The sequence below is a fragment of the Centruroides vittatus genome, unplaced genomic scaffold, assembly GCF_030686945.1.
Source record: "Centruroides vittatus isolate TY-2023 unplaced genomic scaffold, ASM3068694v2 contig_2226, whole genome shotgun sequence".
In the NCBI taxonomy this organism is placed as follows: domain Eukaryota; kingdom Metazoa; phylum Arthropoda; class Arachnida; order Scorpiones; family Buthidae; genus Centruroides; species Centruroides vittatus.
In genome coordinates, this window is record NW_027121386.1 from 75,234 (window position 1) to 87,161 (window position 11,928).

Sequence of the window (11,928 nt, forward strand, 5' to 3'; positions counted from 1 at the left end):
CGTCTCATTCTGTAGTTATTTCCATTTTAAATTTTTAACAATTTTTTATTTTATTTTATTTTATTTTCGTGTCAACGTCGTCATGGATGGTCAGTCGAATTCGACAGGTTATCGTGGAGGTCATTAGAAAAAAATTGTTAATGTTACCTATAGTTTCAAAATGGCGGTTCGTCTCTGATTCCAGCAAATAGAAGAAAGGAAACGGTGGGGATGCACGTTCTAACCTAACCTAACCTATTCTAATAATTTTGTTGGTAATAATTACGGTAATTTATTAGAATAGATTAGGTTATGTTAGAACGTGCGTCCCCACTTTCCTTTCTTCTACTTGCTGGAATCAGAGACGAGCGCCATTTTGGAACCATAGGTAACATTAACCGAAAAAATATTAAATTGTAATACCATTAGGAAAGATCCGTTCACGAGTATTCATTGGGTTTTATGAGGGTGCCACTAGATAGAACGACGCTATATCGAGGTTTTATTGTACATTCATATCTTGTAAATTACACATTTGCCACTTTCAAATTCTTTCTTCCAATTATACAATCAGGAGAGGAAATTTTCAGTGTTTAGCTTCCTATGAAAGAAGACGTCTCCAGAAATATTTTAGTAGATAGAATACTTTTCTATTTACAATACATAATAACAAATATTCTGAAGAAACGAGGAAAAAAGAAGACATAATTTACTATTAATTTTATTAATACTTAATACAATATTACATTTTAAAATCACATTATACAGTAGAGTTGTATGGGGGGAAGGGAGTAGAGTGGGCATCTTTTATCCATTCGATAACCATTATGAGTTATTGAGTTTATTAAGATTTAATATCAAATCTCATTTGTCAGCAGATTATATTAAGCAATTAATACAGTTTGAAACGAATTAAAAGGAACTGAAGGATGTAATTCACACTTGATTTTAAAAATATTTTAAAAAGTCATAAATAATATGATGATAAATTGTATTTTTTTCTTTTTTTAATTAAAAAATAATAATAATAAATTTTAATGTAAACCTACGAGGTATTTTGTTGTTAATTTTTGTAAATTTTTTTTAATGAATATTTTTATATATTTTTTAAAAAATTAAATAAATTTTTCTTTTCAAATAAAAGTTGTTTTATTTTGTTAAAAAGCTATAAAATTCAGAATTTTAACATTATTTTAATTACATCGTATTTAAAAATAGCTCCTAAACCTTAAAATATCTCATTGTACGTGCTATAAATATTTCTAACTGATAAATTATCAGCTAATAATCATAAATTATGATCTAAATAAAGAATAATTAGTTAATTTTAACATAAAAAATAACATTTCTCCTTGTTTTGCATTATAAGTCCTTATGGGCCTTGCATTATAAGTCTACGGGGCCTCATATTTTTACACGTATCATTATTTGGCGGAGGAGAAGGGCTTGTTGTATGTTATAACATAGAGACACAACAAGTTTAAATTATTTGTTTATAAGAAATAGGTTTTTAGGTTTATTTTATTTAATTTGCTTGATAATTTGATAAAATATAACATATAATATAATAAACCTATTTTGTTATCATCACTTTATTTACTTTTTTTCGTAATATGAGATAGGTTTACATTCCAATAAAAAATATTATATATTAGCTTTATGGTGATCTTCTACCATCAACATATACGAATTATTTAATATTTTAACACGAAAATTATTATTTAGGAATTAAAAATGACAATTCTTTAAAGGTAAAAAATACAAATAATCACGGGAACAAACGCAAAAATGGCCTTGTGTTTTCTTTACAGGTGACAATGATGGATAAGAAAGAGGCAACTCTACAAGGTCTCGTCTCTTATCTTTTGTCGAATGTTTTAAAAGGTTTTCAAAAATTATTACATTATGGATGAAGATTTCATCCCGAAGTCTGATTTGATTAATTTGTTCTGGAGACCCCAAAAAATAAAACATATATATATATATACTTTCTTACTACGTTTATTTATACGTAATAATAAAAATACATACATACACAGTCTTGCATTTTTATTAGTCATGTTTTTTCCGTTTGTGGGGGTTAAAGAATCTGTCTAATGTCGATTGCTTTTCTCTCTTCTTCAGGATTTTTCAGAAGTAATTAGTAGTATTGTAATTGTAGAGATCCCTAAACCTATCAACCTGATTTAGATGCCATTCTAAGACCGTTGTTTCGACATCTTCCCACTTCTTCAAAGATGTTTAATAGCAGATATAGGCATTGATCCTCTTTTTCAGAAGAAAACATATCTCGCCGAGTTTCTTGGTGTTCGTTAACCGATCACCCACTGTATTCAGTTATTACGAATTCATTCCTCATATATATATATATATAATTTTTACATAAGTCGAATATGAATTACATTTCAAATTCCTCGTGTCCTAATTTTATAACAGCTATTTGACAATTCGAAGAAAAATGCAGAGTTGTAAGACTAGAAATCCTGATAGATCCAGGAAATAGAAAATACACACACATACGCCCAATTCAAATAATAAAAACAACCTCATTTCAATTTTTCCACTTAAACAGAACAAATGAATCTTTCACACTTTTAACCTAAAACTTTTGTTTCGAGAAAAATATAAAAAATAAATAATAATAATAATAATAAAAAAATCGAATTTACTTTTATTCCAATTATATTAATTTAAATATTTAAAAAATAAATAAATAATAATAATAATTTACATCACCTTTCTTCTATTAAATCTTCAGCTTTCGACTGAGTATCTTTTTTTTCCCCCCACCTGGTAAATGTATTCGGTTGCGGGATTGGTCGAATTTTAAAACACGTGACTACAATAGATTGATAAAAGAAATCTCCGAAGATCACAAGAGTTAAGTACTTTCTTCACTTGAAACATAACAAATGGAAATAAATTCAGATAAAGAAAATACCGAAAAAAAAAAAATCGATAAGGAAGATGACAACAATCAAGATCACTCTGCTAAGTGTTTAAGCGCGGTTAATGTTGATTATTCGATAAAAAACGAGTAAGTTAAACCCTTTTAATTAATATTTATCGATTAATTTAATTAATTAACTTATTATATTATATTATCAGGAAATCTATTTTAATTAGAAATCAGGAGCATTAATTTAATTCATTGGATTGTATCAATATTATATTTTCACGCTAGTTGACTTAAGAATGAGGCCTTCTAGGCCTTCTATATATATCATAAAACATATCATATTCTACCGTATTTATTAAACAGTGTTTAAATTGAAAACATTTTTAAAAAAATAATGGATGTTGTTGACACGAGTTAACTTCAAGGACGAAAGACTTGTTTAGGAGGCCCACAAATAGGGAAAGTTGGAAGAAAGTTGCGAAATTAACGAATGAAAATGCTTTAGAATTCCTTCAAATAACATTATGTGATTATTTATGTAAACAATATTTAATTTAATTTATAAAACTATAACGTATATTTTAAAATAATGTCGAGGGCATTAATTAAAATATAATACAATACGCGAAACAGTAAGAAGAAAAAAGCTTTATTTAATCCTATTAAATTAAATAATAATAATAATAATATTTTAAAATATCTTCAGAAGAATGTGTTTTATACATTTTATTAAATGATTTTTACTTTTTTTTTTAAATTTTTCCCCGAATTCCTTCTGTGTCATGTTCCAGTTTCTTCGCTACACGAAGCGTATTATGACATAGGAATTATAGTAAATGACATCAGCAATTAGTAACACAATATCTAGAAGAGGAAATAAATAAAAATGGTTTTAATATTAAGTAATAATTAATGGACAATTCTTTGAAAATTTTTGTTTAAAGTACTAAAAAAATTGATCCTGCCCCTAACGTTATTTAAGCCGATAGATGGGCTTAATTAATTATAATTAACTCCACGCCTTATTTAACTAATCTAAATAATTGAGATAGGTAAAAATAATAAGCTTTTATTAAATCAGAGATCGTCAGAATAACTTAATAATAACTCTAGATTCGTCCGGGATCAGAGGTAAAGCGGGCCCTTTCGCTCCTTAGCGGCTCCCTTCTTCCAGTTTTTTTTTTTTTAACAAATGAAATACATAGAGTGTTTATTAGTAAAAAACATTCTTAAAGTTTTTATTTTTCATTTCATAGTAAAATTAGGCAATACTGCGGGCCCCTAAGTTCACTCCGGGACCTCTGTTCTTCTATTAATGGCCGTTTTTCGAGAGGTTTGACCCGTGTTACAATGATTAAAACAGTGTAAAACTTTTACTAAAAGCTTAATAATTTAGAATTTAATTAATTTATGCGGATAAATTCCATTATTTATACTAAGAAATAAGAAATGAATTTAATTAGTTTATTGAAAATAAAATTAAAATGGATAATTGAACAAAGGAAATGATCTCAAAATTCTCATTCCTGCTGTAGTTAATAACATTAAAGGTTGCACAAAGGACCTTCAAGAGGTTGAAGGTATTAAATGTACTCTTAAAGCTTTTATTTTTTGTGAGTAAAAATAACATTAATTTAAACGGATAGGAACCGCTAAGGGCCCTAAGTTTTCTCGGTTCTAGGGGGGGGGAAGTTCTCAGCTTCTGGACGATATCGAAGATACAGGGAAAGAACTAAACATATATTTTTAAAATAATATTGAGATTATATGAGTTTAGTTCTTTGTAACTATGGAAAGGAATATAGAACGAAATATATAGAAAAATTATGAATATATTTCCATGTAAAAGATTGGTTTGGGGCTTCCCTTGGTGGGGATCCCAGGCAATTGCCCTTTGTGCCCATAGGATAATGCGTTACTGTTTTGAGGATTAAAAGAATTATAATTTGTCTATTAAAACATATCATATTTGTAATTATATGCTATATTAAAATCTCCGCTAATAATCTATTGACTGAGTATAAAATGTGTTGGAAGCCATTTTTATAAAACACTTCTGTAGGATTATTATGGTGTCAAGGTCGTTCTAATGTTTTGCTCCTAGCTATGTTTGACCTTATTATATTGCAAAGATAACGCCATGCAGAAAGTTTTTTATAATTAAATCACACACACAATATTATATATATATAAATTTAGTAAAAAACAGTTTCACTCTAGGCATTTCTTCTACTTTTATTTAATGAAAGTGAATTGAATTCGATTATTTACTTATCTTATATATAAATGTAATATAACATTAAATAATATATTTTATATTCTTTATAATGCAGTATCAGTAATAAAAATATCGGTTAATGTAACCTATGGTTCCAAAATGGCGGCTAGTCTCTGATTTACGGAAACAGAAGAAAGAAAACAATGGGACACACGTTCTAACCTAACCTAACCTATTCTAATAAATTATCGTAATTATTACCAACCAAATTATTAGAATAGGTTAGGTTAGGTTAGAACGTGTGTCCCCACTGTTTTCTTTCTTCTGTTTCTTTGAATCAGAGACGAGCCGCCATTTTGGCACCATAGGTAACATTAACCAAAATATCATTTAAGAAATAAGGTTTTCTTATAGGAAAAATTACTTTTATTCATAATACAAAGTTTATAGCACTTTGTACGAATTTAATAAAGAAAAATGGTTAAAATTTTAATAGAATATAATTTAAAATTCCATTAAATAATCATTTAAATCGTTTGAGACAGTTATAGAAAAAAAATTTACATAAAATTTAATACCAAATATATTTAAATATTTAACTCTTAAAATCTTCTTTAATACAGAATATATAGTGTATGTATGGCTAAACATATAACAATTTTTTAATTAAATTGATAAAGTTCGACAGTCTTTATGCATAATCGAAATTACCATAAAAAAATACTTAAAGTACTGTACATAAGGGGAAACAATGATAAAGATACATTTAATTAATCATCGTCCAGAAATAAAAGTGAGTCACATTAAATTATAATAAAGGTTTACGTAATTTCGAATTTTACACCGATAACATTTAATTTCTTACACAATAAACGGGAATATATTTATCATTTACATGAACACTGGCAGTGGAATATTAAAAGGAAATTGTTTCCATTTTAATTTATAAATGTATTAAGTTCGACAAAGGAAAACTATTATTATTGGTATACATAATATATTGGTTTATATTTACGAAGAAGAAATTTTTATTTCAAAACTCGGCCGCTAAGGCAAGTTTGGCGCTGCTGTTTCTTTAAAGTTAATTGCTACGTACGTTTTCTAATGAATTTCGAAGTTAAGGGCGATGTGAAACGTAGTATTGACGATGACATTAAAGATACGTGCCCTTTATTTCCATGCTCTAAAAACTGCATTCGCTTCACGAAACACTCGACGAATGCAACTAACCCGCGTAAATGTAGTGAAATTCAGTCTTATAAGAAAGCCAGATTCAGTCAATTCAACATAGTGCCTTGTACTGTACTTTGATAAGCTTCGATATTCTTATTTATTTTTTGGAGGGGGTTTCTTCGTTCTGTGGACACTAAGAGGGCATTTTTCTTTCCCAGTTCCAAATGGCACTGCTGGTGATGAGGGACAGACCATCATGAAAAATTTCTAGAGTTACTCTACTCTATCGATCCTGGGTCGTCAGATCGGTATTCTGACGTCTTAACTAGAGATTGCAATTGCTGGATCCCTCATCCAGCAATCCAGCTGGATCCAGCGCTGCGGATCCGCAAATACTCAATTAACTTTCTAAATAATTGCGCAAAAGTCTACGTCGTCGCGTTGCCGCTTTGCTAACTATTAGACTGCTACTAATTACTTACTCACTACTTTACTAACACTAATAATTAAATTACTTATAAATAAACTATACCTTAATCAATTCAACAAAATTTAATAAAATAATAACATATTCAATCGCTTTTAACGATCTTCCTCAGTTACAAAAAACTACAACATTAACTATAGAACATAAAATGTGTTTGGAATAAATGTAAAAAGAATAGTGCTTAATTACATTCCATTTTTAAACAAGATACATACATGTACTGCCAGGTCTAATAATTTTCGTATTGTATACCGACGTAATCCCACTGTTTTCAAACTTTTAAGAAACGATAAAAAGAAAGAGGATCGGAATTCAACAACGGGTATATATTCGGTGCCTTTACACGACCAACGTTTCAATTCCAAGCTCGTTTATGTGAGTGCAACGATGCGCAGTTTAAAACAAAGGCTCAAGAGCACAAGTATACAATCAGTAAGAACCTTGACAACACTGCGCTGCCATTATACGCAAGAGAGAAGGATGTTAACGTTCAATGGGATTAAGCAGCAATTATAAAAACGACGACAAATAGGCAAACGGTCAAACATCTTGAGAGATTGGAAATCTGCAAGGCGCACATGACAACTGGTTGTATAAACCATAGAGATGCGGACTCATTGTCTACCACGTGGAGATCCTTTTACATTAATTAATGTTATTAACGGACAATGCTGGTTTCATTGGATCTTATATACAAGGCGTTTTTTTTTTTAAACTGACGGTACTCAGAGACATCTGTAGAGCAATCTAACAGCCGGACTGTCGCCAAATTTGGAAGAGTGACTAAGGACGACATGGAAAAGAGATTCCGCGAAGAAAAAAGTAGTTTTCCGGTAGGGGTGGATTTGGCGCTGTTGTAGCAAAACAGCTAAGAATTTGCATAAAATCCAGCTGCAATTAACAAACACACGAATGAATAATCAGACAGAGGTTTCAGTGTAATAACGAAAGTTTAATTAATCAGCAAATAACCTTCTCCTTTCTTCAATGTGATCACCGTCCTGCTGGACAACTCATTGCATCCTGAACACCGTGTTCTCTATGGCCGAACGTAACATGTCCGCAGGAATGTTCATCACAGTTCGAGAAATGTTGTCCTTCAAAGTCATCAAGTTTGGGACACTACCAAGATAGACCTTGGACTTTAAGTAACCCCACAGGAAAAAGTAACATGGGGTTAGATCCGGGGAGCGAGGCGGCCATGCAAGTGGAAAAAAGCGACTGATGACCCTTTCTTCAGTGAAGTGCTGGTAGCTTTTTCGCTACAACAGCGCCAAATCCTCCTCTACCGGCGAATTTAGGTACTACTTTTTTCTTCGCGGAATCTCTTTTCCATGTCATCTTTAGTCACTCTCCCAAATTTGGCAACAGTCCGGCTGCTAGATTGCTCTACAGATGTTTCTGAGTACCGTCAGTTTAAAAAAAAACACCCTGTATATATTTTTTCCGCTATTTATTTTATTTATTTATCTATATTTTGTCCGTTTGGACGTTTTTCGTTAATTTTCATATTTATTCCGAACACATTTTATGTTCTATATTTAATGTTCTATTTTTTTTGTAACCGAGGAAGATCGTTAAAAACGATTGAAAACGTTATTATTTTATTAAATTTTGCTGGATTCATAAAGGTGTAGTTTATTTAACTTATTCTACTTCCAGTACATAGTTTTATATACTTATAAATAACTACAGACTAATATGTAGAGCCTATATATGAAAACTGGTAAGACTGATAGCCACTTAGCCACTGATTATCCGTCCTTACATTATTATAATATATTAATTTAAATTAATCAGTAGAATTACCTTTGCTATTATTTAACTTAAAGATTACATTATAATTATAATCTAACTAAACATTTAAAGTTAATTATCTCTATCTCATATGTTAAACCGAACCAAAGTTAAGTTTACTACCTAAATGTGTAAGAAGTTTTACTGATTTATACCAGTCTAAATAATAAAAGCTTTTTAAGTATTTTTAAAAAATGTTTTATTTCATTAAAAAAAAACATAAATTGCAGGATAGATAGATAGACAGATAACACTTTATTGCACCAAAAATACATCCATGCTGGATCCGCGCTGGATCCGCGCTGGATCCAGCTGGAATGATTTCAATCCAGCAAAAATCCAGCTGGATTCAAAACACTGCTGGATTGCAATCCCTAGTCTTAACTGCTCTGGCCATCCAATATTAGTCTAATGGAAGAAATAGAAAGTATTTCTAGTTGGATTTAGTGTCATACATACCATTTCCAACATGTATCTATGGTCTGAAAATAAATGATATTGGATAGAGGTCTCGAAATTCATCTCTAAAGAGCTATAATTTCGAGTATATTTATGTAAAACATTTAGGTCTTTACTTCAAATAAAAATATCTACAATTAAAATCTTATTTTTTTCCTTTTATTGTGTTTTAATTAAACCACATCCATAGTGTAATTTCGGCCATATAAGATATGTCCTCTTTCTTTCGGACATATCTTATATTCAACCTTGTATATTTTGAAAATTTTTCCAGGGAGATATTTTTAAAATATTGCAAATATTGTCCTACATTTTAAAAATTTCCAGGGGAGTAATTAAAGATTACAAAAACATTTAATTTTCAATGTAAATTACATTAGTACAGTATTCGCTAGCGACTTAGTTTTATTTACTAAGAAAAACATGCGGTCCTACATTTTCTTCTGATGTCCTACATTTTGGAGTAAACTGTCCTCTTTTTCACATTCATTTTTATATGGGCAAATTATTCAGTATTTAATTATAACACATGACTTTAAGTATACATTAGTTGTTTAAATATTACTTATGATAATTCATATCTCTTACAAAAATAACTTGCTTTAAAACAATATTTTTATTATTTTTAGAAAAGAAGATGAAGATAAAGGTAATCGTCTTCAAATGATAACCGAAATCATCTCATTAATAATCATGTTTATAGGATTTTCATTAGCTATGATCTCACCTTGGTTTTTATTGGCCATCTTCACCTTTCCTGGACCATACACGCCATATTTTAAGACTGCAATTTGGACGTGTTGTTTACTCTCTTTGATATGCATCATTATAGGTTCTTTACTAGGAAATGTTGTTTGGCATTACGATGCATCGAAAACAAAATGGCGTTTCTTCTTTCATTGTGGATCCAGTAAGACTAGACATCATTGGGGTGACAGTTTTTTTAAACTGAGAAAGAACGACGATATCATTGTGGAATATTTATAAATAATCATGTGTTAATTATTCGAATTTCTTGAATATGTGTGCAAATATTTCAATAAAACATTTATATTAATTGTATTATTAATCTTCAGCTCTTTATTAATATGCTAATAAGGTGACTTCAAGACGGCCGGATGGCCGAGCGGCAAAGGTGGCAGCCTACCGCTCTGGGGGACCCGGGATCGAATCCGAACGGGTCGAATAATCCCCAGGAATTTTTCGGGGGGTGGTCCGTTCGGATATGTCGGGCCCCGTCCCTCACCACCCGGTCGCCCCATTGTGGGCCTGGCCGAACCCATAATGGGCCTACTAAAAGAGGCCCTCTTAGTGCCCACAGGGCGGAAAGAGTTAAAAAAAAAAAAGGTGATTTCAAAATCCGAATACGTCAGGACACGTCCCTCACATTGTTGGTCTTGAAGAAAGCCACAAGGCCATCTTCGGCCCATCTTGAATCCTTTAATATGTTTTTGTTTCTGTTTGGACAATCTCTTTCAAGCCAAATGTATTTCAAAAATCGTCCAAATTCCACCGAATTCTTCTGCATGCTCATTATTATAATAAAATGTAATCAAAATAACAAACCACATAAACAGAATTAACTCAAATGACTCGCTAAGTTAGTTACGGTGTCAACATTGTGATTTTCGACGTCAAATAAATTTTTTTTTTATATTTTCATGTCTTTTCCAGAATAAGAATGGAGCCAATTCCATCCGTCATCCGTCCGTCCGTCTTTCCTTAATCTCGAGAATGGAATTAGATAAATGAAAGACGAGACAAGACGTGGAAACGTTAGAGATAAGAGGCTCCGAATAACTATATATAAACGTTTTATACCAACCGGAAGTCTGTTATTTCAATTGAAAAATTTTTCCCCGAAAGGCGTTAGATAGATAACCGGCACGATTCTATTGTTAAAGGAAAAGTATGATGTACAGGGGCAAGCCACTACTAATTTGAGGTGGAGAGCGTATATATTAAGTGAAATAAATTTAAAATATGATTAAAAATTGTAGCCCTGCATATGACGTTTTCCTGTTTCCTTTACCTGTCTAACATCTAAATTGATGATAGTTCCCAAAGGATTAATAGAGAATAGGTAATTTGAAATAAGTTGTACCTTCGAGATGTTCGGCATATGGGAAAATACCCCTTATTTACAAAGTTTAAATGTAAGCACAATTTTAATTGAGAAATTTTGGTTAATGTTACCTATGGTTCCAAAATGGCGGCTCGTCACTGATTTCAGCAAATAGAAGAAAGGAAACAGTGGGGACGCACGTTCTAACCTAACCTAACCTATTCTAATAATTTTGTTGCTAATAATTATGGTCATTTATTAGAATAGGTTAAGTTAGGTTAGAACGAGCCGCCATTTTGGAACCATAGGTAACATTAACTGAAATTTGAAAACATTTTTAAATGTAAAGATTTTAATAATGGAATGTATTTAACAGTGAATTAAAATATGATGTATTTTAAATTATTATACTAAAAGATATCCCGGGAAGTATGTTTGGTATGTTTTAAAATTCCCGAATAAAAGTTGATGATAGAATTGCCAAGTGTCTGTATAAGCACCTAGTATTGATAGCAAATCATCCATTTAAATTTTTCGTTTATGAATTTTTGGACACTGAAGAATAACTCTTTTGGAGTCCCTCTTCAGTTGGTGTTTTTATAAAGATAACAAAGTAAAATACACACAAAAGTTACATTAAAATTACATTAAATAACCACGAAGACATCACAATTAAGCAAATTGAACAGAATAGAACTGTATGGAAGGTCATATTAGAGCCGTGTCTTACTCTAAATGAGTCCACGCCCGTCAACCGAGTACATTCAACAATGGTACTTGGTCGCGGATTTGGGCTTCACCGACGGGCTGGTCATAATTTTCCAGGTATTTTTACTTGTCCAATATTTAAA

The 11,928-nt window shown here is 30.8% G+C and overlaps 1 long non-coding RNA gene across 1 annotated transcript; it reads left to right on the forward strand.

Moving 5' to 3' along the window:
• Positions 1-2,986: 2,986 nt before the first annotated feature.
• Positions 2,987-10,074, forward strand: LOC136970955 (uncharacterized). Its single transcript, XR_010880073.1, has 2 exons — positions 2,987-3,016; positions 9,642-10,074. It is a non-coding gene; the product is annotated as an uncharacterized lncRNA (long non-coding RNA).
• Positions 10,075-11,928: the final 1,854 nt, after the last annotated feature.